A 7,484-nucleotide genomic window follows, 5' to 3' on the forward strand; every position below is an offset into this window, starting at 1 on the left:
CCATGTGAGAAATCCAGCTGCACCGTCCCCCTGGGCCCACCATTGATTTTGTTATATCTCAGCTGGTTATGTGTTTTTCATGTTTTTTTTGTTTGTTTGCTTTTGTCTTTGTTTTCTTTCTCACATTTGACAATAGCGATTTTACTGTATATTGATATACTGTTGTTGCTTTCATGTTTTCTTTTTAAATGTATATACTGTATATTAGTTTACTCAGTGAATTGTATGTATGCATTTCTTCTGACATTATTATCCTTGGTGCTTTGGCAATACTGTTATTTCTGACATGCATGCCAATAAAGCAATTTGAATTGGAATTGAACTGTGTGTGTGTGTGTGTGTGTGTTTTTTTTTTTTTTTTTTTTGAGAGAGAGAGAGAGAGAGAGAGAGAGAGAGAGAGAGAGAGAGAGAGAGAGAGAGGGGGGAATCGACAAAGATAATCTAATCTCCAGATCTGATATTTTGATTTTTTTAAATGAAGAAATATATTTGTTTGACAGGGAAGCTATATGCAACAGGAATATATATAGGCTATATTTATTGATAACATAAAAATAAAAACATGCATCCAGAAAAAAAGGGGCACTTTCTCTTGAGGAAGAAAAAGGGCAGGTGCTCAAGCCCCTTTTGATGTCTATGTGTGCATGTGCCTGTTACCTGGACACATTGGTTACGTTGCTCTTTTACCTGTTTACTGTTTCTCTCGTCCGTCGGAGGAGCTGTCGGCCTTCATTTTGGCCGACCTGACTTGCTGGGCCGGAGGGCGGGCAGTCGGACTCGGAAATGTGCTGACCCGGAAATAACGAGCGGGATGAGTGACGAACGCCTCTCAAAATCTGACAAAAATCTTTTAAACTGACCTTTGTCGATCTGAAATGAAGACACGTTTCAGTGAACTACTTTCGTAAAATACGAGATTGTATTTCAAACAAGCCGCCATTACTATCGGCTGGAGAAAGCCAGACCCACGTGACGCGTTGTCATTTCCGGTTTTCATTTTTTGTATTACGTCTCGCGCACGCGCAGAACGTACGCTCAAGACGGCGTCGCTTCGGGTGTGTTCCGAGGCACTTTTTGGACCCCGGGGAGCCGACTGGTCAGTCCGACTGCCTTTTCTGCCGACGGTCAGCTGTCGGGTTGGTGTGTCAGGGGCTTGTCTATAGCCTCTTTCTGACCAAGTAGTTACAGGAACGTAGTTATAGGAACAGTCCACTTCTAAACAGTTCTACCAACTACTCTCCCCAAAACCAGTTTTTCCCATTTGCATTCACACTGGCCTAGGGGCGATAGGAACTGACCTTTTGTTATTATAACACAGCCGTCTAACCACCACTATGTATTTACGTTAATCTTGATTGATTGAGTACTGTCGATAGCACAAAAAAAAAATGAACACAATTGGTCTTAGCAAACTGGAGTTGCTGCAGCTAATGCCAATAGTTCCCAGTTAGCTAAAACGGTAGTTTTGGGGGCATAACATAAAGAGTGCCTTTGTGCGTCTTAATTACAAAATGCAATTAAAAGGTTTGTGCAACATGAACAAGGCTCTTATGAGACAACAAGATGCGTTTTCAACTCATACCCCCTGCCGGTTGCTAGCTTGCCGTGCTAGCTAGCTAACTGGGAGCTATGGGCATTAGCTGCAGCAACTCCAGTTTGCTAAGACCAATTCATTTTCTTTTTTTTTGCTATCGACATTACTCGCATATTTATAGCGATCAAGATAAAAATTTCCCGGAGTTCTCCTTTAATAATCCCCAAATTGGACAAGTAGGAACAGGAGAAAAAAAGGGTTCTAAGAACGTTATGTTATGTAGGAACCGCAAAAATCCCTCCGGTCGAAAAAGCGACTCATAACAAGACACCTGCTTAGGCTTTCAGCTGTAATTGCAATCAGCACCGGGCTGAAATCCATTCTGTTTTGAATGTGTAGTTAACAGTTTTGACAGTGTTAGCGTTTATACAAAGTGCTGTAAGTCCACAGTGTTGTGCAGGTTGTAGTTAACGTCATGGGATAAGTGTGTAGAGTTTTGAAAACTGTGTTCAAGCAATGAAAAGCCAACTGGAGTCTGGTCCACATGAACTGCTGCTGTGCAGACTGGAGTTGAGAGTTTTGCACATGTGGCTCCATGTTATGCCCACTGTCGTTTAGCAATCAGGGAAAAAAAACTGTAAAAGGTCCCAGATGTTATGCATCTATCGTTTCTTCCGAGTTTTCTGGAATTCAGGTATTTTACAATGTGTTGTAAATGATGATTGTGATTTATGTTTTTAGATCATAAATATGTTGCTTATTGCATTTACACCTTCATTGTGACATGCACATGGGCAATACTGTGACCTACCTTATGATTCCATTCCCATCCCTATACACCACAGTACTATACTTTGCTAAAACTTTATGTCGCCCCATTGCTGTGTTTATTACTTTGTGGTAATTTAATTAAGTACAAATCTATATAGGCAAGGAAGTAATTTTTCATTGGGGTACAGATATTCTTTTTGAGTCTAATATGGTTCCATTCTAAAGCATTTAACCCACTGATACACTTCTCATGCGACTGAAATTTCCTACCTGGCGGAATAGACACAAGAGCAGCTCACTTGCAAAATTACACCACTATTTGAAATTTGAAACTATCTGCCGCACATCTTTAGTTGCTTAATGTGTTGCTGTGGTTAATGGAATTTTTCCCGGCAATGTTGTTCTCTAAAGCCCAATCTTTGACAACACATTTTATGCTCTTACTTTGAAGGCAAAGTGATACACTTCCTGTCTTTACTTCCTCTAACTTGACATGTCATGGTTCAGCTGTGTGGCATCTCAGCTCAGTTTACTGGGAGCTGCACCAATGCTCACGCCCACTCCCCCCAGACCCCATCCACGTTTGGGGAACACATGTTGCATTCATGTCCTTTGAACAAACTGTCAAAGCCTTTTGCAAACACACGATTCTGGTGTGTGTGTTGTGTTGTGTGTGTGTATGTGTGTGTGTGTGTGTACACACACACACACACACACACATACATACATACACATTATATATATACACACACATACACACACACATACATATATATACACACACACATATATACATATATACATATATATACATATATACACACACATATATATACACACACATATATATATATACATATATACATATATATACATACATATATATATACACACACATACATACATACATACATACACACACACATACATACATATATATATATATACATATATATACATATATACATACATATATACATATACACATATATATATATATATATATATGTATGTATAGCGTATGTATATATATATATATATATATATATATATATATATATATATATATATGTATGTATATATATATACATACACCTGCCTCAACCCCTTTCAGATGCAGTTTTAAAAAATAGGGTCATGAATGAACACTTCTTATCCACAAATAGTTGAAGACTTTAAGCAAGCACTACTTGTTTTAAATCATTTAAATTCAAACACTAAGTTTATCCCGTGTTATATAAATGCAGCAGAATACCACTGAAAAAAAGAGAGGGTTGAAAGGTTAAATGGCAGTATGGTCTTCACAGCTGCTCACTTTACTCATTTTCTTGTGCATTAAATTGGTTAATTTATAACATTTAACATTACTTTCTAACTTAATATCTGTACAAAAAAAACTTAGTTCTTAACATACACCTCTGGTGCAACTCCGACACGTCATCAGTGTTGTATCCTGGGTTCATTGGGTGTTTCAGGTCTCACAACATCATACAGCCTCGCCCAGGCGATGAGCTTGTATGATCCACGGATTGCCCCGCTTGATCCACAGCCATCTTGACGCCTTTTCAGCGGTGTCCATGATGTTCTTGGCGGATTTCCTGATGTGCAGGCCCTTCACTCCAAGCATCTTGAGGGCCCTGATGAGTGACTGGCCAACAAATCCTCTGCACCCGACCTTGATGAGATTGCACCGGGTCCTCCACCCCCTGCTTCGGCATTCGCCTGCCAGCTCCTCGTACTTGGCCCTCATCCTCTCAAAAGTCTCCTCCATCCGGTGTACCCAGGGAACGGTCAACTCCAGCAGGACCACTTGCCTTGTTGTTTCTGACACCAGGACATTGTCTGGCCTGAGCGTGGTCACTGCGATGTTTTCTGGGAATTTGAGTTGTCTCCCTAGGTCGACCTTCAGCGGCCAGTCCCTTTGCTGTTGCGAGCAGCCCCCGATTGATTCAGGCGCTGGTGTGGCTTCTCCCCGGCTTTAACAAAGGCAATGTTCTGTCTTGCTGGTTGCTGGGGTCTACTGCAAACAATCCCAGTGCTGATGACCTCTGCAATGACCCTCAGCACTTGGTCGTGACGCCAACGGTAGCGCCCATCTCCCAGTGCTCTTGGGCAACAGCTCAAGATGTGCTCCAATGAACCTCCTCTCTGGCAGAGTGGGCACAGTGGTGTGTCTGCCAGGCCCCAGCGGAAGAGGTTGGATGGACTGGGGAGGACGTCATAGACAGACAGACTGAACCAGGAATTTGATCCGGTGTGGCTCAAACTTCCACAATTCTGTCCACGATATCTTCCAGTGGCGGGCGGGGGCTCGGTCCCGCTCGCTTCCCCCTTCTCTACTGTCGGGGGGGGGTTTTTTTCCCCCCCGCCCCGGACCTCTTTTTTTTTTTTTTTTTTTTTTTCGGGGGGGTGGGGGGGGGGGTCTTGCTCCCCCCCCCGCGCACCCCCCCCAAAACATCCGCCCCCCCCCCCCCCCCCCCCCCCCCCCCAACTAACACCCCCCTCCCTTCCTTCGCCGTGAAAGGCCCCCGAAGTCCTGCCCGTCCAGATGCCACCGCCCCCACCAGCTCACTGTGTCGCAGCCGTGACTCAGCCTGATCTACTGCCTCTTGGGCCTTCCACTTCCTGCCGGTTCTGACCTCTATGCCTGCCGAGGAGACCTTGAGGTCACTGGAATCTCTGTACAGTAGCACCTCTCTTGCTCAGGTTAAATAAACTCTTCCATCAGACTGCTTAAGGACAGTTTCAGCTTGTTCTTCCTCCCGTACATGGCGATGTCACTGAGGCTTCGTGGTAGGCCTAGCCACTTCCGCAGGGAACAGCTGACTTTCCTCTCGAAGCATTCAACGATGGTTATTGGCACGTCATAGACTAGCAGTGGCCAGAGCAGTCGGGGCAGGATGCCGTGCTGGTAGATCCAGGCTTTATATTTACCTGGTAGTCCTGACTTGTCCACAGCCGTTAGCCAGGTTCCCAACTGGTTGGTGGTTGTCTGGAGTGCTGCAGTTTCCTTCAGGGTGCAGTCGTAGATCTTGCCCAGGCTCATCAAATTTCCTTTTCTAAGGATAAATAAAGTGGAACTTGAACTTGACTGGCTTTTGACTTGGCTGGCTTGAAGCCATCCGGGCCCGGTGGACGAGATGCTCGAGCCCTTGGGGGATCCATCTGCACCCCGGAACCGATGTGGTCACCGTCAGATCATCCATAAATGCTCTGATGGGGGGCTGCCGTATGCCTGACTTGGTGAGTGGGCCTTTGCACACCACCTCTGCTGACTTCAACTGCATATTCATCGCCAAGGCAACAATATCACGGAAATAGTGCATCCAATCATGATGCCCTTCTCAAGCTGATGAAATGCAGATATTTCCGCTCCAGAGGTGACTCTCAAACTGTAAGAATTGTAATAGTCCAGTATGAGGTTCTTGATCTTGTCTGGAAAGTGGTGTCAGTCAAGTGAGGTTTCCACCAGCCTATACGGGATTGACCCGTAGGGGTTGACGAGATCGAGCCAGAGGACTGGCAGATCCCCTTTGCCTTCACGTGCCTCACGTAACAGCTGGGTGACAACTCCTGTATGCTTGACGCATCCTGACTCCCCCTCCTCAGACGGAACTCCGTCAGGCAAGAATACTAAAGAATATTTTGCCCTCAACACTGAGGAGCGAGATGAACTCGATGGTACTTGAGCTCTCCTCCTTTGGAATCCAGACGCCCTCTGCGCGTCGCCACTGTCCCCCTTCTCCAATGAACTTGAGTTTCCATTCAAGAGTCTGGGGCACCTATTATAGACAACGTACGGCACTCCACTCAGGCCTGGTGCTGAGCTGGTTCTAGCAGCCTTGACGAATAATTTAAATAAATAATTTATTTTAATTTAAGTATTTTTTTCCAAAAAGTGGGGGTAGTCTAAACTTGGGAGAGCAAAGTAGGGTCTTGTATTTTATTTCATCAATCACTTGTGGGATCCCTCAGTCGGAGCTGGTTAATGTGGCTCGGGAAAGGGAAGTTTGGGGTCCCCCACTGGAGCTACTCCCCCCGCGACCCGATACCGGATAAGCGGACGAAGATGGATGGATGGACTTGTGAGACTTGTAAAACCTAAAAAATAATCAAATATATTCCCCCATTGTAGATTTACATTTTATTTAATGTATCACTTGTGAGAGTCTTCTGCTTCAGTGGAAAATCTGTGTCAATAACATTGATATTTTATATTCACAAGATATTTAATGGATATTTAAATCTAGCAAATCTTGTAGTTTCAAAGACCATTTTAAGAAAACAAAAATGCCACATCCACTTTTTGTTTGCAGTTTATTGCTTATACAAACGCTCTCTAAACAATTTGTGGTAAAAATAAAATCTATCAATAATAATCATAAATAAAATCATCACAATGACTTTTACATGACATTATATTGCACAATTATAAGCCTTAACAAGAATCACAGAACACAAGTGTTGTTGCTCAGGTTGTGTGTAGGAGGAATGTTCCCAGCTCTGTGGGCAATGACACACTGGTTGCCTTCAGAGGGTGACAGGAAATCTGAACTTCAACTGTCTTTGCTGCATTTAAATCAAGGTCTTTAGATAAACTGACGACCAAACGGTCAAGTTGTTTCGTTTCACAAATTGTTACTCTGCCTTGTAATGTATATACCGCCGTAATTTACACAAGAACTAAATATTTGTTGTGGTACAGATCTGATGTTTCAGTGCTATTGAAATAACAAAACAAAAAAACTGTACACGTGAGTCACATAATGTCAAAAATACAATTTGTTCTGGTGTGAATGTGGACTTTCAGGTATAAATGGGATCCGTCTAGTTAGACGACTGCCTAAGTAGGAAAAAGTCAGGCTCCGTGTGGATTTCTCCTTGTTCAGAACAGACAAGTTTAGATCTGTACCACAACAAAGTCAAACAGCAGCCCCTTTAAGTCTGGTCATAGCTCAGCTTTTCATCATTTCACAGCAAAGTTCTACCGACAGAATCAGCATGTGTCTCAGTTCTGACCAACACAGCTGCTTTCTGTCTGAGGTTGAACCAAAAGGCCATCTCCCTAGCCTAGTGTGGCTTGGCAGTTTATGATTGGACAGCTACAGATAGGCCTGAAAGATCCAAATGGTTTTTTTTTTTTTTTTTTTTTTTTTTTTTTTTTGTTTTTTTTTTTGTT

The 7,484-nt window shown here is 43.3% G+C and overlaps 1 pseudogene; it reads right to left on the reverse strand.

Annotated features, from left to right (window-relative positions):
- Nucleotides 1–3,692: 3,692 nt before the first annotated feature.
- On the reverse strand, nt 3,693–7,366 carry LOC120567379 (annotated as a pseudogene).
- Nucleotides 7,367–7,484: the final 118 nt, after the last annotated feature.

This window comes from Perca fluviatilis, chromosome 10, assembly GCF_010015445.1.
Source record: "Perca fluviatilis chromosome 10, GENO_Pfluv_1.0, whole genome shotgun sequence".
NCBI classification, from domain to species: domain Eukaryota; kingdom Metazoa; phylum Chordata; class Actinopteri; order Perciformes; family Percidae; genus Perca; species Perca fluviatilis.